Source organism: Lytechinus pictus, chromosome 10 (genome assembly GCF_037042905.1).
Source record: "Lytechinus pictus isolate F3 Inbred chromosome 10, Lp3.0, whole genome shotgun sequence".
NCBI lineage: Eukaryota > Metazoa > Echinodermata > Echinoidea > Temnopleuroida > Toxopneustidae > Lytechinus > Lytechinus pictus.
The window spans coordinates 36,441,716-36,468,585 of record NC_087254.1 but is presented as its reverse complement, the minus strand read 5'-3'; the positions used below and the strand labels follow the sequence as shown (position 1 = coordinate 36,468,585).

Here is a 26,870-nt window from a genome sequence, read left to right as displayed (position 1 = left end):
GAAAATAATGTTTATTGTTTCTGTGTGGAAATAGAAGGTTTTCATTTTATTTTAACCCTCAATCTCCCGGGGTATTTTGATTCTTGTCATTCCCGGGGGGGGGGGGGGGGGGGGGCATTATGGCCCCCCCCTTAAGATCTCAGCCGTGGATTGTGCGATCACAATGAAATTTGCATGATGGTAGAGAATGACTTAATCTACGCAGTTGCATTGGTAAATTTCACTGAATTCATATATTTTTATTTTATATGAATTAATTATGCTAATTTATTCATGAAATCATACTTTTTGCTCTGATTCACTAAATAAAGCTCCTAGAATGCTATTTTTTGGTGAAAATATTCCTTATAGCATTCCTAACAATTGTGAATGAAAAAAATTCTGGTACCAAGACCGATTTCTTATGTATTTTATTGTTTTTTTAATTTTTTATGTATTTCTTTGTTTTTTTACTTTTTGTTTTTTATTGTTTTTTCGATGGAAATCGTTCCAGACTTAATTCTGATCATAAACAAGGCAAAATTAATTAAGTTTAATCATTAAAAGTAGAAATAATGGTACATTTATGAATTTAGGCCAAATACACAATTTGCATTGGATTTGTACATGAAATCACGTTTATGAGCAATTTTGGGTCTGACATGCACTTACATAATGTTGCGTAATGTCGTAACCGCGTACCCGGGCGTCACAAATTTGGTCTCAAAATTAGTGCGAGACTTGAAAGTAAAGAGTCAGTGAGCGGCGAGGTCAAAAAATTTTGCGCAGCAGATATATCGCGAAAATTGTCGAGGGGGGGCCATAATGGCCCCCCCGGGAGAATTAGGGTTAAAGGAGCACCCCCCCCTAATTAAAAATAAAATGGTATAGAATGAAAGGAAAGAAAAGAAGAATCCTTCATCTAAATTGTAGTTTATTTGGCATAGGTAGGGATACTAATAAAGGCCACGGCACACCTTATGACCCGACTGGTCTACGACTGGCTTGCGACTGAGTGAGGGGAGATGTGAAGTCACAGCTCTTGTCAGCTTGAGAGTCGCAGACTGTTCAGACACAAGTCGCAAGGAAAATCGTAAGGATTTGACATGTCGAATCCTTATGACTGAATCGCAAGCTCCATCCAACTTCCAGCTAATCAGACAGCAGAGTTGCACAACGTGTATATGATATACAACGCGCATACGCTGTAGTAAGCGCCATTTTCTCTGTTGATATGGCAAAAAGCGCATGCGTGAGTCGTAGACAGCATGGTAGTGGTATCGCAAGGTGTGCAATGTCGACTCTTATGACTACATGTACCTTGTGATTCATCTCTTCTCACTCAGTCGCAAGCCAGTCATAGACCAGTCGGGTCGTAAGGTGTGGGGTGGCCTTTAGGAATGCAACACAAATGTTTGAATTATTAGAAAAGCTCACCACTTCTTGTGAATGGAGAATATTGAGTTTTGTACTACTTGTTTATATCAACCTTGTCTCCCGTAGTAATTTTAGTGTATAGCATGTACATGTAGACAAGACATGGTGTTTGAGTGAAAATGAGATGGGAATGAGAGGATAGAGAGAGTGAAATAGATGAATAGGCGGTTCCATGACATTTGCTCCAGCGACAATTGCTCTGAAGGAAAATCTGCACTTTAAAACAAACATAAAACCTAACCTCCAAAACTAAATAAACCCTTATCTTAGTCTATATATTATTTTGAACTAAAAACTCCATTACAATCCTAACACTAACCCTATGCCCTCTGAGATATTGAGACTGGAGCAAATGTCACAAGAGCATATGTTGTGGGTGCATATGTCGTATCACCAAATAGGAAGAGTATGAAGATGTTTAGCTTGGAAGAAGCTGTTAGCTGTGGATCATTTGGCAAAGGCAAATGGGGGTATGTTGGCATGGGCATGACATCTGAGCAGCTGAAGAAGGATTTTTTTTAGTTTTGAGGTGGGTGATTCAAAGATGAGTGGCCAAAGAAGATATTGAAGAAGTAAGTGGGGGAGGAATACTTGGTTGAGGATGAAGAATGCACCCACTTAGGCAAATAGTATGGAAGGGCTAAGGGCAATTGAGAGGGAGAGGAATCTAGCCATCTCTGATCAATGCAGGAAAAAAACCCACATGATTACTGACTGATGGAGAAAAAATAGATTTTTAGTGTGTGATTTATCCAAGTTTATGATATTACAATCTTGGGATAAAAGGAAAATCACTTCCTCTATCATTCTACTCCTTTTTATGCCTCTGACCACTGTAGGTGATGCTGGAGGCATCATGATTCTGGGTCATCCGTCTGTCCATCCTGTTTGGTTTTGTTTTCTCATGATAGGACCGTGTGACGGATTGACTTCACGTTTGAATCATGAATGCATATGGGAGTGACATTGAAGCTATTATAAGTTCTCTGGGTACGGAAGTCAAAGGTTCAAGGTCATAGAGGTCATTATACACCTTAAAAAAACCCTGCCCAACATTTTCCGTGACCATTCTGACACACAAAGTTTGTTTACCACGTCGCACACTGACTTCTTACTTGCAAGTCTTGTGCATCCTTTTCAATCAAATTTATGACCGGGCCCCCCAATTATGTGACTTTATTCATTCTAAGTGCGTGTCAAACCAACAATTGCTTCAAAACTGGATTTGTTTACAAAGTCAAATGAATGCAAATGGAATTTTCTCATCATACTCATAAAAATATGATTAATTTTACTTAAATCATCTTAAATTAATTGATTTTTTGCATAATTATGCTTTTAAAAAATCTGCAATATTAAATTTGATGAAGAATAGAGAAAAATAAACGGTTAAAAAAATGTACATTTTTATGAAATTTCATGAAACATTAAATACATAGGGAATTGATTTCCAAACCAAAGTTCTTTTTCATACGCAGTTGTTAGGAATGCTGCAAAAAATATGTTCACCAAAAATTAGCATTCTTGGAGCTTTGTTCTAGTGAGAAAAAGGTATGATTATAATGTACAATAAATAAAAAATCTTATTATTTCAGAAAAATCAATTATATAGCTGTGTAGGTTACATCCCACATTACCATTTTGCTAAATTTTGGGGGCACTATTGGCGACTGAGATCTCAAAGGGGGTGGACTCAGCCTCCCCCTTCCTTCTTCCCCCCCCCCCCCCCTCCCCAGCCAACTAACACCCCAAAAGTCTGGCCTGGTTCTAAGGGTCAAGATATACATTGTCTCAAGAGCGATACTCGTATCAAGACACCCAACACTCAACAATTTTTTTTTTCCTTCTGGAAGGATGATCAGGCTAAACTCTTAAACTTAAGCAAATATTTGCTACATGTACTGTACATGTATATGGAAGTACTTCTACATGTGGGGCCATCTCCATCAGCCTAAGAATTCAAATTATCCTGCTTTTTCTGATTAGGGGGCTGTTTCATAAAGCTGTTCGTATAAAGTTAAGAGCAACTTTAAGAATGACTGGTGATCTTGTGGTAAATGATATTCTTAAAGTCGCTCTTTACTTACAAACAGCTTTATGAAACACCCAACAGGCATATTATCCCCATCATAACCAACTCCAGGTATGTAAAGAAATTAGCAAGGCTAAAATTCATATTTTAGCATCATTCTGGTGAATGATCACCAAGCTCATTCACAAATGAAGACGGGGGTGTTTCACAAAGATACAAGTGTGAATAGAAAACTCTCTGTGACAAGTATGTGCAATATGTACAAAAACAGCATTTGTGAGATCATGCACATGGGATAAACTTTTAATATTTATCATTGAGATTACATGTACATGTACACTATGGGTGATATCAAGTTTGGTATTGGTGTTGAGAGCGTTAAAAGGCTGCTGAAGTGAGCTCCAACACTGAGCTGGGTTCAAAACTATTCCGATCACATTATCAATAGCTCATGACGTCACTCTGCGCTGTGCTGCTGATCATCTCAATTTTATGCGAGAAGTCTCGAAGATGAAAGTAAAATCGGTGAGAAATTGCAGTGAAATCTCATCGTACAGAATGCAAAGGCTAAAACTACTTCAAGAATCCAAAAGAGTAAATATTATTGTTTCATTAAAATGTATAAAGCTTTAATGATTTGTACTAATTTTAACTGTAAGAGCTTATTTTAGGGGGATGCTTCATCCCGTTTGCCGCCTGTTCGTGAAGTTCAAATCTCCCAACACCAACACCGAACTCGAAATCACAATTTTCCCAATCCCTGGGGGTTGGTGTTGGCGAATGGGGAAATTACATGTAGATCGTCAACACCAGCTGTGATGCTCGGTTCAGCAGACGACATTCAACACTGGTGCTCAACAAGAACTGCCGGAAATATGTCATATTTTCCGAGGTCAATCCCAACACCAGCCTCATTTCAAGTACGGTGTTGTGGCTGGTGTTGGTGTTCTCACAACACCAGATTTCAACACCGTACTTGAAATCACTCATTGAATTCTTGTGCGCATTAAAGCATGACTCTTTGTTAAGAGGAGCATTTCATTAGGACTGGTCGTATGTTTTATCCGGCAAGTCCTGTTATATCCCATACTGTAGTTACACTCTACCATAGAAATATTGCTTTTTAGCCAATTAAAATCAAGGAAGGTTGTCAGATCTGACATCTTGACATGCTGATGAATCACCTCCCAGATTTACATGTAACGCTTCGTCACAACCACACCCCCTCCCAATTTTGGGTTGGATAATTCATCCATGATATCAAACCATTGCATGTCACTCAATGCAGAACCCAGATTATGCATGTAAAGTCGTGCTCAAGCCAAAATCCTCCCATTTTTGCTGATGATAATAGACATTTACATGTATATATCTATTCCGAGGTGCATTGTTATCATTATTATTACCCCGGCTTTTAATAACTTGAGCTGCCTTCCAGCACTCAGTGCATTCACCTCACCTGGGTTAAGGACAGCACAATGTGGGTAAATTTCTTGCTAATTACAGGAAAATATGCCATGGCTGGGATTAGAACCCACGTCCTTTTGATTGAAAGACGAGAGTAGTCGTAACCACTAGACCATGATGCCCCCATGCCGCTGATGACGTGAATACACTTCTGAATTATGAGAGATAAATGGCAAAGGTGGCTATTAATGGGCAACAAGTCTTGAACAAACTTTGGCAAAGTGGAAACACCGCTAGCTTGCAGTATAGGGTATATTATGTCCCTAGGGGTTATCGTCCATTAGTTACATGTAAATGTGGTCATCAAGATATCTCCGCCTTGAGAGCGGTAGTGAAAATAGATACATGTACACTTTCTGTGGTAATTCAGCCGTGACATTGTTTTAACCACAAAGAATACGTCCTCAAATTAATGACACGACAGAGTGCAACAGAGAAAAAGGTTTCAATGTTTTAGTCATTGATTTGAAATAATGATCAGAAAAATATCTTTGTTTTTGATAGCCTTTTTTTCTCTAGTGTCAATTTACACACAATACAAATGGTTTGGTTTCTCATTCTCATGGCTTGTATTGACGTAATAGATGTACATGTAGATTTTGTTAATATTTGTCATAAAGAATGTCATCCCCGTAAGTGGGAGTGTGATGCAATCTTTAAAAAGGAACTCATTCCTACATGTACATGTATATAAAATATAACTCTTTGTCATTCTTTTTTTCAGGTCCAAAAATTTGAATTGCAAAAAATACTATGGAAATCATGATATCAAAGTAAAATCTTTTTAAATTGTTCATGCAGAAAGTGGAAAATCTTACCATCAAATCTGGGGAGTGTTTCATCAACATTTTCATCCGACAAGTTGTCAGATCTGACATCTTTCTCTGATGTTGATTGGCTGAGAGGTACTGTTACTATGGTAACTGTCGGATAAAATGGGACTTGTCGGATAAAACGTCCGACAAGTCCTTTCATGAAACGCCCCCCAGTTGCCAAGCTTTATGTGCATGGTAACTTGAACTTTAAAGATTATCACCATTTTCAGTTGTTTTATCATAATTATGCTTTTTACATGAAAAAACATGGAATGTGATGTTTAGAAGACCATAGTATGTAGAATTACAAAACAGAAAACGAGGGACTCCATGTTATATTAGAGAGTTTTTGCATTGGGACGCAGAACACTTTAAGTTTAGAAAATGCTTTGAAAATGCCCTTTCAAATGACAGTGAACAGCTAGAAGGTTTTAGTCAGAAATTGGTGAACTGGAACATAAGTTTTGGAGCTGACGAAAACTTTAAAAAAAATTTGCAGGGTCCAGGACAAAACGGCTGTGTTGATTCATCAATTTTCAAGAAAGACTTCTTGGTTGCTCTTTGTCTTGAAGGGCATTTGACAATACATTTCCTCTGTTCTTAAAAGCATCCTGTGTACTGGTGCAAAATCTCCATAATATTTGAAAGTTAAACCAAATTAGTGCTTGGTAAAAACTTGGGCACTCTAATGTTTCCTTTAAAGAGAAATTCCAGTAGTTGCAGTAAACACTGATTTCATGAGAAAGTCTGTAAAACCAGGCTTAATTGTCAGTATATCATCAAGGATCTAGATCTGGTACAGTTACATAAACTGAACTTTGTGAAATTTTGAAATCTACGCTGAATAATGTTCAGACTGAACTTCCCCAACACAGATAAGCATACGTGGGACAGTGTATAATTATTGCTTTGAGCGTCGGGCCCGACGCTCTACCGGAATCCTGTGCTTATTTGCTGATTTCTCAGCAATTACACAATTTCTTCCAGAATCCTTTGGCACATGCGTTTTATTTATACAAACAGACACTTTGGTGGTCATTTCATTGGATTCTGTAGGAACTCATTTTGATATCGTTACCAAAACTAGCATTTACCTTTAATCTATAATGCATACATGTAGTAAGAAAATAGTATATACATGTATGCCTCTTTTCTTCTATAGTCATACATAAAGCACACTCATAAAAAAACTGGAATAGTTTTATATTCACAATGAGAATGCACTGGTATCCAATAAGTAGTGTAGTCGGAAGCTTATGTTCACTCCTTTCAATTTTTCTTTCTCAAATTGAATATTTGGCCACAGGACGCTTTTGAAACAGGATGGAAATACTAGTCAATTGACATTGATTTAATATTATTCCTCAAGCTTAAACAAAAAACCAAAAAAAACTTGCGATGGTGGCCAACCAAATCACAAAAACTCAAGTACAAATTGTAATCCATTGATGCAATATTGAATATATTCTTCTTGCTTCCAGGAGTATGTGGATAGTATAACATCAGGTTGTTATTGTTTGGGATACATTATACCATTGCCCAAGGAAATTCCATATTGTGGTTACATGTACATTGCTTACGACACCTATGATGTTTTTCTGTGTCTGCTATGAAAGTGGAGTCTGTCATTAATGATGCATACCTCATAGCATCATTTTAACAGTCGACTCAATTCATTTTTATTTCCACAATAAAAAAAATACATATACGATATGAAGTCCAAGTTTAGGCCATAAAATCTTTCACATTTCTTAATCCTACCCACCAAATGACAAGAAAAAATTACACGTGGTGGGTGAAAGAAAGACTATATAATTGCTTGTATAAATTAGCCCGCAACAAAAATCAAATTAATGTAGAATTAGCGTGAAAAATAACAATACAATCATAATATAGTAAAGCATAATAGTAAAATACCCCCCCTCATATAAAGAGAGCGAAAGAGAAAGAGAGAGAGAGAAGCTGGTGAAGACTATTTATTACAATGAAAGGTAAATTTTCTAAGCTACACTAAAGTTAATTCAATTTTATTCTGTATTTGAAAGTGGAATAATATAGCCATGTCACAGGCTTTGGGCCTTTTGCAACAAAAGAAAAACTCTGACAATTTTTTGCCAGAGTTTTTAATGGCAAGATTTATTATATGCAACAGGCCATTGATGGGTGTTCATTTAAAAGCTTTATGAATGAACTGGTCCTCTGTAACTTGTACGCCCATGTACTGTATGTTCTTGTTACAGAATCAGATTGACAAACGTTTTAATCACATTTCAGCTTAAGTTAAAATCTGGTCTGTGAATATTATTTATGTTTGATTAAGTATCTGCATGCAAAGTGTACTATTTTCAAATTTTGATAGGGGATATAGGAAATTCACTACCTATCTAGCTGGGGGGGGGGGGCTTTTTAATTTTAATTGTTATCCTGTACCTTTCTGGTACTTAAGTTTAAAGGTAAGAGAACAATCAACAATCATTTCATGAGAAACTCATGGTTAATTGCCACCATATTGTAATATAGATCTAGATCTGGTACATGTACATTTGAAATAAAGTTATCTTTGTGATATTATGAAATCTTAGCTGAAAACCGATAATTCTTGATGATAATTAATACAAAAAAGGCATATGTGGGACAGTGGATATTGTTCGTAAAATACCTGACATTTTTGTGCTTATTTTGTTCATTTCTCAGCAATTACACAGTTTTTACCGGACTCATTTGGCACATATTTTTTATTCATACATACAAACACTTGGGTGGACATTTTATTGGATTCTGTTCGACCTCATTTTGAGATCGTTACCACAACTGATATTTATCTTTAATGTATGCAGTGTTCTGTAACATGATGTTATTGATAGTGACCTTGTTTAATTCATTGAGTATATATAGAATTTAATGTCTCAGCCATTTCGAACTGAAAGGTTTTTGAAAATATGGATCATAAAGCTTTTTGAAAAGAGCAATTCATATTCTGGTAATTGTATATTTTTGTACTCCCACATTTCATGCAAAGAATAATTCATGAAGGCCACTTCCTTGAAAGCATTAGTGGTCAATGTATGTATGCCTGAGGGATGCCTCAAACTGTAATCATGTTACAGTAACTTATAATGTATGCTTTTGTCCATGTTCTAGAAAATTCACTTATAAAGTGATAGATGCACATACATGTAATTATCTTTATTGCATTTGAGGCATATACCAGTAACCATCCTTATTGCTTTTAATGATAAATTTGAAGGCTCATGTTGATGGTGGGGGGGGGGGGGGGTCTCAGAAAACTGCAAATTACCTAGAGTTTGCCATTTTATATTTTAAAGAAACTAAAATTGGATTCTTGCTGAGTGCTCTGGAAATAATGAGAAGCAAATAAACACAGTCGTAATTTGTTCTCCAGATCCCATTTTTCAAAACAAAATAACGCTAGATAATGGACTATATATCGTGTAGCCTCCCAACTCTTGAATATTACCATCGGAATTATCAAAAGCACCCTCCATGAATAATTTAAAATCAATCCTGAAAAATATCAATTTTTATACTTGCAAGCAGAAAACATGCTGTTTTAGTGATACTTATTGCTCATCAAATAATTGTATTTTTAATTGCAGTGTTATTTGCTTCACTTCATGTTATCAGAAGTCTCAAAGAGCTCTTCAATAATGCTCTGTAATTTCTGCAAACTGACTAGCTTTAGCAGTGCAGCTGTTATAATGCGGTGACTTAAAGGCATAATTTCCTCTATGCTTTGTGTAAATATACCTCTTTTGGGTCAAGTGCAGCATATGCTGCAGTCACATTTCCCCTACTGTCAGTAAAAAACAGCCATTTTAATTTTAATTTTTATTAAAAGCACCTACATGTATATGTAGCTGGTAAAAAACAGCTGTTTTCGACTCGCCGCCGTATGGCCACCAAAAGGGAAATGTGACTGCCATTACTGTGATGATTTTTTTTCTTTGTATTTTTTTTTGGGGGGGTCTGGGAGAGTTGGTTAATTGTTGGGGATCAAGATTAAAGGAGTCATGTGGGGTATGGTCTTATATTTCTAGATTTTTTTATATTTTATTTTGAGAATCCATAATTTTCTTTCCCATCACAGTGTTCATAAAGTTGATTGTGATTTATAATTGACATTGTGCAGCAGTACCCCAGATCATGTTGTTTGTAGTCAAGAGAAAGAGACACGAGAATGTACATGTAAATCAGTGATCAATGACATATTTCAAGTATCACCTGTGGGTTGATGAACCATGTTTATTTGTGTCTTATTCCTTTGGGAGTGATGATATTCATTCCCTTTCAAGTGCATACCCACCGCGATAATGAGAAATCTCTCGGTTGACGTGAAATAACTCTTTCTATTTACATAGATCAGATTTTTTGCAGGTCTATAGCTTCAGAGAGAGAGAGAGAGAGAGAGAGAGTAAGAGAAGTAGAGGATATTGGTTTGTACTTTTTAAAGGACAAGTCCACCCCAACAAAAAGTTGATTTGAATAAAAAGGGGAAAATCTAACAAGCATGACACTGAAAATTTCATCAAAATCGGATGTAAAACAAGAGAGTTATGACATTTTAAATTTTGCTTAATTTCTCAAAACAGTTATATGCACATCCTGGTCGGTATATGAGGAGACTGATGACTTCATCCACTCACTATTTCTTTTGTATTTTATTACATGAAATATTCTAATTTTCTCCTCATTGTCAAGTGAAACATCGATTAATTCGTCCCTGAACATGTGGAATTAGCATATGGTTCAGTCAAGTTGGTCCTATTTGTCAAATCTGTAAAAAAATGAAATATTGTATAATTTCAAACAGTAAAATACAAAAGAAATAGTGAGTGAATGACATCATCGACTCTCATTTTCATGTCCCTGAATTGTGCATATCAATTTTTTGTGAAAAATAAGCGAAACTTTAAGATGTCCTAACTTTCTTATTTTACATCCAATTTTGATGAAATTTTCAGCATTATGCTAGTTTGATTTTCCTCTTATTATTCAAATCAACATTTTTCTGGGGTGGACTTGACTTTTAAAGTCATACTTTCTTTCAGCTTATTTGCAGACAATGCCCTATATGAACATTTCCATGTATCATTGCAAATACATGTATGAATTCAAAAAAAGATCTAAAATAGGTAAAGTTTTTTTGCACATAAATTTCAAGAATACCTAGCTGGGATAAAAAGATTTAAAAATTCATTCATTAATCCTTGCACCGAACCTTTCAAATCAGTCTGACATGCAGAAAAAGGTTCTTAAAATAGCTTGTTTTTTTCTTGTAAAATTATACTTAACATTAACATTTTTGGATAATTCATACATCTATTTATATTTTAATAGGTGGTTTTCTATGCCCTCACCGAAGGATTTCATCGTTCCAGCTCTGTCTATGACAGCTTGCGATATGCTGCAGAGTCTGAAAGAAAGACTGCATCTGTTGAGAGAGCAGCTTTCACCCACTCTCTTCGATAGGCTATGGCAGGATATCTCAGGCAAGCTCAACAAGTTTTTATTTCAAGAGGTGAGTTTTTTTTTTTCTCTTATTCAGACTATGTTAAATGCATATAGTCAAAATATTCTCAGATCTAGAGATTAATTTCCATATAATCATATTTGCTTTTCTTTAATGATTCTAATTTTAATTCCTATAAGATATTCTTAGTTATTTTTAATGAGGACAAACACCTACTGTATGTACATGTATATAGCTAGTTTCTATGCACATCTACCATAATCATTATTTCCTTCAAATTTTACTTAATCCACTGTATAGTATGACAACAATGTTGAAGTTGAATTTGTGAAATTGGTTGAATTCAGATTCAATTTGTTTTTTATTTAGCTGTCTGTTCCCAATGAACTTAGGTCAACTCAAAGAGTCAACAAGGGATTTGTTCCCAATATATATTTTAGGTCATCTTGACTAACCAGTTCAATAAAAAATTGATCAACTCAGATTCAGTTTGATTTGACTAGTGGTCTCTTCACATTATATTTTGACTAACCAACTCGATTAGGAAAGATCAGATCAGATTCATATTTATTTGAAAAAGTGCCTGTTCCCATTATATTCGTAGGTCATTTTTACTAACCAGTTCAATGAAGGTGGATCAACCCAACTTCATTTTGATATGACAAGGGGTCTGTTCCCACTGTTTGGAGAATTCACACAGCGGCCAGAGAACTTCTTTAAAGAGTAAGTTTTGTCTTAAGAGAGAAAATGTGTTCTGACTCCTGGATTCCAAAGTAATATTTAAATGTATAATATTCATGATGATGCAATGAGTGGCCAAGCAGTCTTCATATTTCTCCTTTTTTTCCCCAAAAGTATGAAAGACTGCCAAATTCTTTTTTGCACTTTCCCTGAAATGTTCATAAATGTTACACATATTCTTTTCTTGTAATGCACATAGATTTTGTAAATGTGTCTTTGTCAATCAGTCTGATTTTGCTGTATTTAGTATGGTTTTTCAAAAAAATTTATACTGCCCTATGATTCTTCTCCACATTTTTTACACGCATTGGTTTACAGAATATTTAATTCGCAGAGGTTGGCAGGTCTAGACTTGAATAATATAGTAGATTACTTTAATGTTTTTTTTTTTCATACATAAATGCTAGGAAATGTTTATATTTAAAAAAAGGATTGAATCTGCTTTTTTGATAAAACGTGATTTAGGTCTTGTGATAAACCTATTTCCAATAGAACCATTGCAATAATAATGATAAAAATGGATAAAGAAGACTTGTCAAATCAGAATTTTACAATTGTTTGTTTAAATCATTTATTTGTTTATTATTGAACCTGACAAGTGCTCTACATTATTAAATGATTTTCATTTGCTAGTGGCTTTTCGCAAATATTTAAAGAATTGACTGGTGTCAAGTCATGCATTGTTGCACTTCCTCAAAAATAAATCTTGTTCTATGAATTCTGCTTTAGATATTGCACCTTGAAAGTTGAAGGAAAACAGTGTTTAAATAGCATTGAGAATTCAAGATTGACATTTGAAGAAGGCTGTAAGGGTTCATGAAGTGTTTCACATTGGAGAGTAATCCTTGATATGAGGATTTGATTATTGCATTGTTTGTGACATTGGGTGTTGCTCAAGTATGGATTTATTATTAAGGGAAACCTTGTGAAACTAAAGAGACGGAGAGTGAGAAAGATTAAGAAACAGAGACAGAGAGGGGTCGAAGCGGACAAAGGGGGGCGGGGGGAGTGGAGGAATGAGAGAGACAGGTGGAGAGAGAGCATTCAGGGAGACATAACATGAACTAGGTCCATATATTTTCTAAGCTATGATGACATTTTAAAAACTTAACCTTAGGTTAAGATTTTGATGTTGATTCCCCCAACATGGTTTAAGTTCATTGACCTTAAATGACCTTTGACCTTGGTCATGTGACCTGGTTAAGATTTCATTGTTGACAATGCACCGTCGCTGTTGCCGCCATTGGAAAAGTGGCACCTATAGTCTTACTCTGCTATGCAGACGAGACAAAAATAAAAACAGATGAAAGTCAGTTTCATATGATACAAGAAGAAATTTGAGAGAGATCAAGAGAGAGAGAGGGAGGTTGGGAGATGAGGATATGGGGAGTCTATATTTTTTCAACAATATTTTGATGTTATTTATTATTTCATAAAATGTGAACAAGGCTAATAGAACACAGATATATAAACTTGAGTTTAAGTTTTTGAATGATTAATTTTTACCTCATTTGAGCAAGTCTCATTTTCATGTAATAAAGACAAGATCTTTTTTTTTTACTTGTTTAGTCATCCAAATGCCTTTTATTGAGTCAAATGATTTCACAACATACACAAGCAAAAAATTATTACACAATCAATTAAGGAATAATGAATAATACTTCACATTTCTTTCAATTAAATGAAGAATGAAGTGACATCCAGACAGACAAGTTCATGGTTAGGATACAAAAAGAAACTGAGAAAGGGGGAGACGGGAGAGAGGGACAGAGAGAGAAAGAGACAAGAAGAGAGAAGCTGAGAACGTATAGTAGTAGAGACAGAGAGACTAAATATTGTTTTACAACTAGTTTTCAATGATTTTTGGAGTTCATACTTGTACACCACAAGCTTTCAACACTAGGAAAATTAAGATCCCAGATATGAATAATTGAATATCATGATGGTTGTAGATTTAATTGTGCTCAAACTGTCACAACTAGGTATTTGGGTGTGTGTGTGGTCTAACACAATACCAAATGAATGTACTTTCAATTAAGTCTCCACAAATACTATTTTGAATTGGTTCAGAGTTCTAGATTAGATTGAACTTTTTTAAAAGGGAAGTTCACCCCAAAAAAAAGTTAGTTTTGATAAAAGCAGAAAATTTTGAGATAAATGTTAGTGAAGGTTGATGAAAATATATCAAAGAATATTAAATAGAGTTATGTTTTTTTTTGTAACATCATATGTTCGCAGCTCCTCCAGATATCTTTATGTATACATTGATATTATTGAACAGCTTTGAAACCAACTTTTCCAAACCTTCTTCTTTAATTTCTACTCTTATTGAAACCAATTTATCATCAGGGTGATTCCCCCTTTGAAGTCTGTCTGTCAAAAGCAACCCCCACCCCCTCCCCTCAAGAAAATGATTAAATTAGAAAATAGGGGATCCAAAACATAGTTGATTTTATTAGAACCAGAATTCGCTTTATTTTCTTTCAAAACCTGTCCATAATTCCAAATCCTCCTCATGAGCCAGTTGGCAACTGCCCTAGCTCCATTTACAATATAGACTTTTCATTAAGCTTGAGTAAAGTGGGAAATGACCTAAAGTTTAAAAAAATGTGATTTCATACAAGTATCATTTGAATTCTTAAGTCAAATGACATTTTTGTAAAGCAGCTTTTTTAACTCATCGATTATGTAAAATAAGAAATGAATGAATAAATAAATCAATAAATAAATCACTATTTTTTTTACATTTTTTTTTAAATAAACTAATTCAGTTCTGAATAACTAAACAATAAAATAAAACCCACCTGACCACATACCACAATAGGGTAAGGAGGACAAAGTTCCCTTTATGACCCACATTTCTAATGCACGACAATTGTTATATTGTTTGGATGTTTGTGCGACCAGGCAAACGGCACCTGAATTTGAATTGTGCTTCAATAGCTATGTAAATCAACAGAACATTTTGAATTCATGAACAGGAAATAATTCCCAACTTTAAGACATTATTATCTGGCAATTAAATTTCATTACAGAAAGAGCTGTGAACTCCAATAAATCATAATCCAACTTTATATAGTCTCTTTATTCTCAACCTTTTCCCTTGCGTGTGTTTAAACAACATATATCAAGGTTTATTCATATAAACATTTCACATTTTCAAATATCAACAACTCAATACAAACAATAATAGATGATCAGATTTTCAGATAAGCATGAATATATATCCTTGTAAAATATGAAATGTATACATAATTAAATAACAATAAAAAAATACTAGAAAGTGCTCTTGTAGTTGGTTATAAAAATAATGACAAAAAAAGAGAGATGTAGATATGAGGGAGCCAAAAAATAAAAGCAAAGCTTGCTGATTGGAGGCTCCAATAAATATGCAGTGAGAGTCTCATAAAAATATCAATATGATAAGAAAGAGTAGGAGAGTAAATAAAAAACAATGAGAAGGAGACACGAATACATTTGTGTTAAATCAAGAGTACATTCAACAGATTTGAATTGGAACCTGAAAGAGCATGCACATAAAGTTTTCATAAGGGTGGTTGTTGGGGAGGAAGAGGAATACCAGTAAATCTGTCAATTGACAGATCAACTATTAATTTCGTACAATTTTTCTTTTTTATTTATTATTTCTTTATTTTTATTTTTCCACCCTTTTCTTGTTCCACTAAAATCTACATCTTCAATTTTCTTCAAAATATCATCACTTATGGGGACATGTGTACGAAACAAGTTCAAGGTCAAAAAGTCATCATGACGTCATCTAGACGCCGTTTTGTAAAATCACATTATCAATCATATCTTCATTATCAATTATCAAAAATCAACCATATTTACATCACATTAACTTCAGGTCAAGGGTCAACTGTCCATGTCATCAAAAGTCATGTAAAGGTCACGACGTGCGCGTACCCATGCGTCAAAATTTTAAATGTGCAAAATCACTTTTTGACCAAAGTAGAGTATGAATCAGGTCATTTTAAGCATTTCAAAAATTTGCGCGCGCACGGTTACGCGTGGGTTCTCGCGCGTAGAATCGCCATTTTTTTCATATCATTGCAACAAGAACATAATTCTGAGTAATTTGATACCTTGACCAACCTTCAACCTACGACAAGTAATAACAGAATTAGCCTCCATCATAGTTTACAGCACGCGCGCTAACCATAGACAATATATGTGGAAAAACATACCTATACAAAATTCATTATAGCTCTTCAGGAAGTCCGATGACCCCCAATTTCTTTTTCATATTTGAATAGAGTATGGATGGGAGATATGATTTCATGTCATATTTGACCCTAAATTTTATCATGACGTCATCAAAATGGCGTCCGAACTCAAAATTTCCATTTTGCTACTTATGACGTCATCATAGTTATGCAAATTTGACTCTAACTCCGTAAATATTGGTTGATTTTCACTCAGTTTTTTATATGTTGTAGCTGAGGACATACTCTTTCTGATGTGTTAGCGAGATATTCTTTAAAGGAACAAATCATCTTGAAAAATGGCAATATATAGAGGCATGTCATTGTCGATCATTTTGCATGCAATCTCTATGGTGGGAAATGACTTTTTCTCAAAACTGGATTCTACATTCCTCTATTTCGCAAGCAATATCTCCATTATTTCTTGTGGCTTTCTCTGAGCTTTGAGTATGTTGAAGCTGAGATTCTAAGCTATAGCAAGTGTGGCCTCCATTTTCCGATCAGATGCTGGAATCATGCCTGTATTTCACTTGCAAAATTGGATTTGAAATTCTTGTATTTTGCTTATGTGTAAAATCTATGGGAAATAGTGTAGCTCAATTGGTAAGGCATCAGACTTGCGTCTCAAGGGTCCACGGTTCAAACCTAAGGGTGAACATGGAATTTATTTTATTTTTTTTTCCTTTTCAACATTTCACAAATGGTCCAATAAAAGATATTAAAATCCCTTTTAATAGGCATACATGTATAATATGTACCATGTGTATCGCCTACACCTATTTCACATAACTTCTCAATTTCCCTCTTTTCAAGAGTATTCAACATGTTCTTTTCGTAATAAAAGTTCAGTTTTCATCATGATGATCATATTGATCTCAATAGACATGGTGATTGTATTCCTGATCATGAAATCAGAGACAGATCACCTAATTCGTCCTCATGACGAATTAAAATTCTAGTTATTTTTTTTTTGCACCTTCATCTAAGCGCGTGCCAAAACATGCGCATTCCTTGCTCCCAATGCAAATTATATACATTGCGTGCATGGCATGCTCACAACGAGGCATCGCCTCTTCAAATGTGCCAACCTAAATTAGAAACAACTGACACAACTTTATGGCATGCATTTTGCCGCCGGCCAATAAATCATTTTAAATCGCTCAGTCGTTTTTTTTAATCAAATGAAGTTTTAAATACATGGACAATGTTTCTAAGCACTGCATACTTTTACCCTAGCTTTAACATAGATACCATGATCGGGCACTCAAGCATTTAAAACAATATCTTCCTAATTACTCATTTACTGTACATGTATGTGGATGGAGAGTGGCAAATGCAGGTAAATGCCTTGCCTGAGGATGCAGGTATCGCTGTGGGATTTGAACCTTGGACCATGCGCTTGAAAGGCTGGACAATTATCCACTAGGTCAAAACATACCAAATACAGTGACGAATCAAAAGCACACTACAAATCTATGAACTTGCCAGTTCAAAATCTAGTCAACTATTGTTGGGAGCCAAATTTGATTTGGGCGACAGAAGTCTTTTGGAAATGTGACGTCAATTGGCTTTCTGTTGAAGCATTTTTAATGATGAGGAAAACTATTTCACACATTTCAGATGTAAGGATTTGAGTGTTATGGATTTTCAATCTGTGAAGAATTTAATATTGATGTACATCATAATGATGTGGCTTGATCATAGATTTAACCTCTTAAGGTTCTTTGAAATATCTTCAATTAGCTAGCAAGTTATAGGTATCTACCCATGCATTCATTAGGTTGGTCACTAAATGTAAAAAAAAAGAAATCAATCCCCAACAGCATTCAATTCTGGTTTGAAAAAAAGCAAAGCAAACAATATTCATTGACATTGTAGAAAATGATAAATTGCACAATAATGTGGAAACTACTTGTACCGTATGTATGACTTAACTTTGCAAGCAGATCCCTGTTTTAGATTTCAAGTTAAAATTCTGTTTGCTATTAAACATTCTTCAAATGAGCAGAATATTAACATATCTACCTGCTCTAAAATTCAAATTTCATTGACTACTTACACTTGAATTTTTAATGTTTTTTCTATTGTGAAAGTTGCTCGCTAGTTAACTTTGTTTTACCGGTAAGGCTAAAAGGAATGAAGGATTTCTACATACAGAATATGAAATAATAAAGATCATACATTCATGACAGTCACTGAAATTTACTGAATTTACATTCATTTAATATACAATAATGCATTAAGGGGATGTTATATTACCATGCATCATATTGTAATGCATGGATGCATGTGGAAAGCATTACCTCTTTGAATTTGGAAATCGTTTGATTGAATGGCTCCTCCTTTTTTATAAGGTTTTGAAAAGTAAGATAATACATGGATTTTGAGAAAGGAAATTGCATGGATATGCTGACATGATATTTTCTACCGTACATGTGAGTGTACTTGATGATAGTTTGATCTTTAACATCTTGTTGCACACATGGCGATGGATTTAAATTGGCCATGGCATACATATACCATAGCAAGGTGATGATTGACTGCATGTCGCATCATATTTATTGGAAAATGAAATGAGACTACAAATACTTAAACATGGGCCAGCTGACATCCATAACCAAAACACACACACATATTTTTTTTTTTTTAACACCAAGTCTACGCTGGAAGAAAAAAAAATGGGTAAATATAATATAGCCATGATGTTTGGGATTGAAATACACCTGAGGCACTGTATATGAAGTTTATATATGTATTTATTATGTCGAGAAATGTGTATATTTGAACGGATATTTTATCTATACTAAATAAAGGTGCATTTACACTTTTCAACAAATACATCAAGTATGCTCATTATATCTCCAAATGGAACTCTAGTCCTAATTTTAATGGCAGTCATATAATTGAGGGAGGGGGGGTAGTAAAGAGAAGAAGAGCAAATAGAACAAATTGATCTTTCCTAATGATAGATATTCATAACTTTCTATATGAAGTTTATAGAGTCCTATCTAGTTTTATCAAAACAATGGCTAATAGTAATACAAATTCAGTACACATAGAGTTCATGTTTCTCCTTGATTATCAAACCCAAGAAAGGACAAAATTTGTCATGTTGTTAGCTTGATTGAAGTGGTCAGAAGAGTGTATGTGTGGGTGTGTGTGAGATATTACAGTGCATCCCAGAAGAGCAAGTAGAACAAATTGATCTTTCCTTTATAGTTATTGATATCTTTGCTATATTTATATTACATGTATTATATTAATATTATTATAATATCATGTGATAAAATAGTCGAGCCATAATCCACAGTACACTTTTCATGACTTTATTCATGTATGAATAAGGAATCATTTTAGTTATACCAGATAAAAGAGGAGACTCTTAGCCTTGCAATGATAGGTCATTTGTCTATTTTGTGACTTAAATCATCAATAATTATCGGTTTTCGTTTTTTGTGGGACGTACTGTTCATAGAAAGAAAAGATGCCAGAGAGAGAAATAAAGAGAGAGAAAAGGAGATAAGAAGGGAAAAGTTGAAAAAATTGGGATGTGAGAAATAGAGAGAGACACAGGGAGAGAGAGATAGAGATAGTGCTGTGTGTATAATAAAACAGATCATGAGAACAGATGGCTGAGTGAAATAGGGAAAGCAAATAGAACATGATAAATAACTGCACTCACAAACTAGGTTAAAATGGTATCAATATCAGAAGACTACAGGTATTCATTTCATTCGATACAAATCTAAAAATACTATAATCCATATTCCTGTAATAATGTGTCAAAATCAATTTCTTGTCTTTTTTTTCGAGCTAGCGTCATACTGGTACAATTATAGATCAAAGGAGAATGACATTTATAGCTTTGTTTTTTTAATAGTCATTTGAGATACAATCGGTGACCTGATTCACCCTCCTTTTAGCACTGTATGGAAATTGAAATTGTTGTGTTTTTTTCTGCTCTGAAACCTACTAATCAAGTAATCAGCATTGATGAGAGCATCAAATAATGCTCCAAGTATGCCCAAATGTGGTTTTTTTTTAAGTTATTACGACTGCTTCTAATAATAATTTAATAATGATAATGATGATGATAATAATAGTAATAAGACTGTATACACATCATTTATATAGCTCTTATTCAAATACGATGTTTGTAAGCACTGCATAGTATCAGCCATGCTTAAGCACAACTACTCTTATCGGGCACTTGAGCATTCACAGAATTTGCTCGGGTACCTTATTGGAGAGTGGCAAATGTATAAACTCCTTGCCAAAGAATGCGAGTGCTGCGATGGGATTTGAACCGTGGACCTTGTGGTTCAAAGTGTGGGTGCTTATCCACTGAGCCACAATACCTCTACTAGAGCAAACTTAATAGACACACAGTGGAAAACACCAGGAGGGGGGGCAAGTAGAGGGCAAAAAGGGTGGATATTTACAATTTTTCTTCTATTGGTGTCACTATCTATACAGAATAGAAGTACACGATTTATTAAGATCAATCCTTATAATCCCTTGATTTGAAGATGATAAAGTCGTCTGTCTCGACCTCTCCGATTCTGTTTAATTTGCACTAAGTGTTCTCTCAAGTGTTTAACCATTTATATGCGAGTGTTGCTTGTGCACAATCGTACAATTAAATTGAACGATCGTAATAATGACTTTTCTCCTTCACCTTTTTACAGGAGACACTAATAAATAGCAAGTGTGCTTTTAACATCAATAGAAAAGTAACCATTTTCAGTACCGCAACAAGGACAGCAAATTTGAAAAAAAAAATGTGAAAAGAACAATCGTCATTATTATCCACTCAAAATAAATTCAATGCGTTAAGAGATAAGTTTCTTACATATATGTAGAAATAGGAAATATTAAGCCATCCGGCTGCTGAGTGGTAGCCTTGATTAGTAATTAAAATGCACTGTCTTTAAATGTTCATTTTTTGCAATTTGACTATCTATCATGATCCTCAAATCTTTTAAAAAATATCTGAATTTTAATGAATGGTACTAAAAACTACAATGAGAGAAAAAATAGGCCATGTTAATACCACCTCATGATTGAACATTGACTGATCCACAATATGTTACAATCATTGAATACTGTAAGTTTTGCTGCATCTATTTTGTGATGACAGACAGTTATCACGGAGATTAAACCTCAGAATGCATACTGAATGATGTACATGTACATATGTCTATGATGAGATGGTTTTGGTGGTTTCTCTGTAATTGTAACACAAGAACAGACTTTTAATTTGTGGCTCCGTAAAACAAGAGCCATTCTCATCACATATTCCGCACACCTTTTAATAACAAATATTGGATAATGTATGGTATGGAAGGAAGACACCACAGGGTTCGTTCATCATGTTTCTGTTCTCTCTTCTATCCCATTTTTTGTACTGACCTTCCTCCCTTTTTTTTCTGTTCATTTGTTCCGTTGAACTATTTTCTTACTTTTCCCCCCTAAACTAGTGGATATTTGTAGAGAAATACATGATGCTTTTGTCCTATTCCTAGCTTTAATTTCCTGTCATACTCTTATCCTCCTCTTCTTCTATTTCATCTCTCCCCTTCTATCAGTGTTTTCGTCATGAATCCGTGTCAAACTCTTTACAGAGGTCTATTTTTTCTCTTATCTCCGGAGTATACCTTACAATCTCTAATTGCTATCCTCTAGGTCCGACACTTCTCCTTCTCGCCGCCGATATGTGGTTCCACAAAGAGTCGGATGTGAATGAACTTAGGCATTGCAAAAAACTTGCAATGAATTATATTTCTATTTTTAGGTCCAAAAATACTTTCTGAAAAAAATATATCTAATAGATATTTTCAGGTCAAACTCTACCCCCCAAAAAAAAAATAAAAATGAAGTTTGAAGGCCTAAAATCTGATAAATGTACTTGTGTACAAAGTGATTGTAGAAATCATGTTTATCCAAAAGTATTCGCATGAAAAAGTCAGACATTAAACCAGGGAATTCCCTGATTGAACCAATCAATTATTCAGAAATATTGCAATATCCATGGGAAGTATTTTCAAATTTTATGTTTTAAATTGTCGGAGATGAAAGTGGGAGGGCACACCCCATCGGCGTGTAGCTAGGAATTCCAGAGAGTGATGCCAAAGTTGTTATTCTAAGTAATGTTTGTACCTTATTTTTTTTGTAATGGATATATCTATTGTTAAATTAAAAGGAAGTGATGATATTAATATTATCATAATTATCATTATTATTGTTTATATTATTTTTTATATTATTATTATAATCATTGTTATTGTTATTGTTATTAGTGTTTACCCAGGGTAGCCAGGGTTAAGAAGCTGAAAATATGATCAGTATCCTTCCATGCTGCCTAGTTGAATTTTATCTTACAATGAAAAATATTTACAACATGTGTCCTTTATACCAATTGATGCATTTCTTTCAAATGTTTTGTTGGTACAGGGTTTTTGAGTGAATATCATGCTATCATTTTACATAATTTTATCTCCATTTGGATAACTTTCAAGTAATATGTTTCATAAGTATTCCTTATGTCTTAACTTTACCATTTTAAGATACTAATGTTTGATGATGAGGCACGATAACTCAGTCGGTAGAGCGAGGGTGTCCTATTCCAGTGGTCACCTGGGTTTGATTCCCACTTGGTGCGCTAGTGGTCTTTAGCAGTTAAACCCTCATTACAAGTTCCCTCCGAGAGAGGACCTAAAGCTGTGGGTCCTCTGGTTGCTTGCTTACAAGCATTCACAGTCAGGTAAAAATCACTACCATAACCACTTATCATTTGCAAGTTTGTTTTCAAAGAAGAGACTGAGAAATCTAACTTTTGCTATGCACATGAAATAAGGGGGGGGGACGTAGTTTTTCCCCATTTCTTCTGCACATGCCTCTTGAGTACAAAAACTATGTTTGATTTCCTTCTCTTCACAGGACACATCTTGTTAGAATAAGAGTGCAGTATCACCCAATCATAGTAATTCACTGATGCCTCCAGATCACACCCTCTTCAAATATCAGCCAATCTCATCCAACAGGCTATGTTAACCTGATTTAAAGTTGTTATATCTATGTCTTGGTTCATACTCTCTATCTCTCCTCTCTCTTCCTCCTTTCCTCAGTTGTCCATGGATTAGGTCAGTGGTCTGTCTGTCTCTCTCTATTCCTCTTCTTTTGTCTAGATCTATCTCTCTTTTTCTGTCTCTCTGTCTCTCCCTCCCTCTCTCTCTCTTGCTCTACTTACTTATCCAGACATGTACCTACATATTTTTCATATTCATCTTCTTGGACCCTTAAAATTTCACTTATTATACTTCATGCCTTCTTCAAGCAGATCTGTCAATGCTATTCCAACATTTTTATGTATACAATGTGCCCCACCCCCCCCCCAAAAAAAAATATATAATAATAATAATGATTTTTTTTATAATATATTTTAACAATTGACTTATCATAGTAATGCTTTATTAGTGTCTTGTCTTTCATTTGGTGCAACTCATATTTATACATTAGCAAGTAAAATAAAAATGAAGAAAGTAAAAAAGAAATTTCATTCGCTGAATGGTGCTTGAATTTCAAAGAGAGAAGATTCACATGTCAAAAAAAACATATCTGCTCCTGAATACCTCAATCAAAGAAAAATCACCAAGGAATAATAAAGTCTTGTTTCATTAGGATAATGCTTGATTCACCTTAATCTTATTTAAATGACGAGGTTGTGAAAGTCTGTAGTCCTATTAGACTAAATACTCACTGCTCTCTTTGGTTGACAATCAACCACACATTTTGTTTTAACTATGCTATTGCTATAGTCATAAACAAGTGAAATTTAATATCATTCACAACTTTACAAGTCTTAATTCTGAAAACAAAATCATGGGATTGTTATTCTATATTACTGCAGCCTGAAAAATAACAAACAAACTATTTTTGGAGTGTAATTCACCAATGAAAGTCAGATAAGGAATCCTTCCTAAATATAGACATTGACCGATTTGGAAATAATTGGGGGATTTTCCTCAATTTCCATTTTTTGCATTTCTACTTCAGTTACTCTGATTGCTTTATTTCTGGTAATATCTTATCTAAAAGTGAATTCTCTCTTGCCCCCCTTTCTGAGTTTTTTTCTTTCTGTTACGCCATACATTGGCATCCCATCATCTTCTATAGAATATTGAAAAAAAGTAAAACAAATTCATGAAAAAATAAAATGAATGTAAAAAATTCAACTGCCATATCACCTTTTTATGATTGGAATTTTAGATGATTCACTTGTTTGGCCGATTATCAAAACTTTAGATGTGCTTGAAAGCAAGAAGCTATTAAAAACATAGTGTGCCCTGTATTAACATGAAGTGATCCGTGAATAGGATCTATACTGCGCCTAATCTACTACAGATATTAAGTGGATGACACCTTTATAGCAATTGTTACCCAATGAACTGAAATGGGCACTCAATTTTACATGATGCTTAATTTGATTAAAATTGTACTTGGCAAATGGCTGATTAAATGGGTCAATAATTCAATATATCAGTACTCTAGCAAATTGTGTTATGTATTGGGATGCTAATAGCAATATCAATCACCCTGTCCATCATTGAGACACCTTTCGTCTGTGCGCCATGTGTGTGGTTGTAGGTGCGTGGGTTTGTTTTAAATGTTGATGGGTTCAGACCTACAAGGATTCTCAGTCAGGGATAGAGCCTATACAGTTCTAGCATTATTATCTATAAAAAAACCTACTATTTCTTTAGCATGCAATAATTAATGAATGGTAATGGGTTTTAAAGTAAAAATTAATTTGCTGCAGTCAAAAGAATCCGTTGACAGATGTAATTTGTCAAGAAATAATGTGATCTTTTAATAGCTAGATTTTGGTGTGGCCCAGTTTCTATTCGTCTTCTTTTCTGCTCTCTATGCTCTGTCTAATCTGAGATATATATTCGGGATAGCAGGTAGGCCTAATAAAACTTGTGTAGGTTTGTAGGATCCTTTAGCATGGGGGGTGGAGGAGGGGGGTCCCCCCCCCCCCTCTCACAGAATTATGAAGACCTTTATGTTATACTTGTCAGGAATATTTTGCCCCTCCTGACACCTATACCACTGGTTTGAACATGATTAGTGAGATTTCATGAGTGAGAATGTACCTTGCTTTGAAAGTGGTTTAATTTGCCTCTTTGCTATCCGGTAATCCACAAAGACTTAGTTTGATCCTTGGATGTGTTAGGGACAGCTGAATTGACTTAGCTGTACATTCACTTCTCCCCTTTCCATCCTACCATCCTCTATATATCCTTTCATAGCCTGTTTCAGCATGTCAAGTTTTCCCCATTCACATGGAATCAAATATAACCTTTATATCAGGGTCTCTCTGATTTAACTTAAACTAGTCAGTGTTGAAATTATGAGAAGCCAATAAAGTCAAGAGTTTGTTTATATTGCACATTTCTAATATTTGTATCTTAATGATATAGAAAACTGTTTTATTGTTTTTCTCACATGGTTGTGAATGTATGGAGTGCCAAATTAGCTGATAAATTGAACTTGTACTCATTGAGATCTGTGTCACAATTGGCGATCCATGGTCAAACCACAAACTTGCATCACAGTTTAAATCGAACCTGTTTTCAGAAGTCAGGCCTTGGAATCTAACTTCCATCAATATTTGAAAAAGTTTCATGATGAAAAACTGTGTGGATAACCTTTCAAAATTTAGTTTGTTAATTTATATACCTCATGCATTGTGATTGTTGTTTGGGTAATATTGAAGAATGAAAGAAAAATAATTGTTTTTAATGTGATGTTTTTGACTTGAGAGGAACATGTGTGGAATGACACCAGCATGAAACCTGTTTAAGATTTCTCATGACACTATGATATTAGTAAAGGACAATTTCATCATTGCATTTTCATGATTTTAAACCAAGTACAATGAAGCTTCTGGAAATAATAAGATTTTTTTTTATTTAGGGGCTTGTTTTCACAACCTGCCTGAATCTGCATCATTGAATAATGAATTGGAATTTTTAAAAATTATTTTCAAGGGCTCTTTTTAAAGTTGGCCAGAGACTTCATATAATTTTTCCTGATTTACGCAGACTCCTATAGTCTTATAAAGAAAAATATAAGAGAGTTCAGTGGTTCAGTGGAAAGATATTTGCAAAGTGGAAGGTTCAAGGTGCCAAAAATTAAATCCTTTCATCTGGCATTAAATCTTGTTCCCCCACCCCCACGCGCAATAAGAAAGGACATGTTCAAATCATAAATCGCAGCTGAAAATTTGAGAGCGTTCATGAGATGGATCTTTTTGTTGTTGGAAGTAAATGTTTAATTGTTCTAGTGTGTGTATGGTTGACCTGACTGTATGTGGAGGTTGGGGACATGACCTATAAATATTTTTGCACTATATGACAATGTGTTCCCAATGTGTCAGACATGATGAAAGATTGCTAAAGACTTTGCCAGGATTTATTATCTTAGTGTTTCATCCTGTTCTCTTTTTGGGGGTGTGGAGAAGAGAAAGAAACAGATACAACATGAAGAAATTCTAGCCACCCACCCCCCCCCCTCCCCCTCAAAAAAAATATTAGGGCCTACATACATGTACATGTATTTCCAGTAGACATTGCAATGTTGAAGAGGAATTATATTATAGTGACTGCCTTTTTTTATGT

The 26,870-nt window shown here is 34.6% G+C and overlaps 1 long non-coding RNA gene across 1 annotated transcript; it reads left to right on the top strand.

Moving 5' to 3' along the window:
• Positions 1-11,088: 11,088 nt before the first annotated feature.
• LOC129270616 (uncharacterized) lies at positions 11,089-14,373 on the top strand. The gene is made up of 2 exons (XR_010294708.1): positions 11,089-11,269; positions 11,826-14,373. It is a non-coding gene; the product is annotated as an uncharacterized LOC129270616 (long non-coding RNA).
• The last annotated feature ends 12,497 nt before the right edge of the window (positions 14,374-26,870 follow it).